A 1,048-nucleotide genomic window follows, 5' to 3' on the forward strand; every position below is an offset into this window, starting at 1 on the left:
GGCCCGGCGGGGGGGGCGGGGGCCGCCGGGTCCCCGCCCCGGGACGCACCTTGCGCGGCGGAGCGGGGACTGCGCGGTCCCGCGTTCGGGTCCCGAGGATGCCCGTCGCCCCGAAAGGTCGGGCGCTTTGTGCGTGTGCGTTGGGCCCGGAGCGCGGGTGGCGCGACGGAGAGAGACGGGTGACACGGGGACCCGCGTCCTCGCGGCAGCCCGCGCCGGGGTTCGAAGGTTCTGGAGCAGATTTCAGGTGGCCGTCCCCGCAGAGGCCTCTCACTCCTCCCTGGGGCCCTTCGTTGCTTCCAACAGGTTTGCAGTTTATCACCCAAGGTTAAAACGGACAGTCCTTTGGCCCCTGGTTGGCTAGATTAGGCTGGGGAAAAACTCCAGGGTGTTAAGGGGAAATAGAGACTCTTCCATATAATTTACTAATTCTCATACACCACTCGCAATCAGAAGTAACTAGCTGCGTGGCCTGGACGAGCCTCTCTGCCTCAGTTTCCAGATTTGTCAAATGAGGTTAAGAGCACCCAACACGTAGGGATGTTGTGAGAATTCAATCGGAAAGTCTGTGTGAAGCATTCTGTTGTGCCTAGCACTTAAAGGTTCAATAAATATTTGTTGTCGGAATTATAATAATATTATCGTAAGGTTAAAAGGTAAAATGAACTCTTCTTGAGAAGCAAAAACTATGAGACTCCAAACGCTGGAATCAGCAACAGGTTAAGAAACTTTTTTTACTTTTTTTTTTTTTGAGTTGGAGCCTCACTCTGTCATCCAGGCTGGAGTGCAGTGGCACACTCACCACCACCACAGTCTCCATCTGCTGGGCTCAGGTGATCCTTCTGCCTCAGCCTTCCAAGTAACTGGAATTACAGATGCCGGGCCACTAGGCCCGGCTAATTTTTTGATTTATTGTAGAGACAAGATCTCACCATGTTGCCGGGGCTGGTCTTGAACCCCTGGACTCAGCCTCTCAAAGTGCTGGGATTATATAGGCTTGAGTCACCGCGCCCAGTCCAGATTAAGAAACTTCTAAGAAAGGGTGATG

Source organism: Carlito syrichta, unplaced genomic scaffold, assembly GCF_000164805.1.
Source record: "Carlito syrichta isolate Samal-C Ts95f unplaced genomic scaffold, Tarsius_syrichta-2.0.1 Scaffold315831, whole genome shotgun sequence".
NCBI classification, from domain to species: Eukaryota; Metazoa; Chordata; class Mammalia; order Primates; family Tarsiidae; genus Carlito; species Carlito syrichta.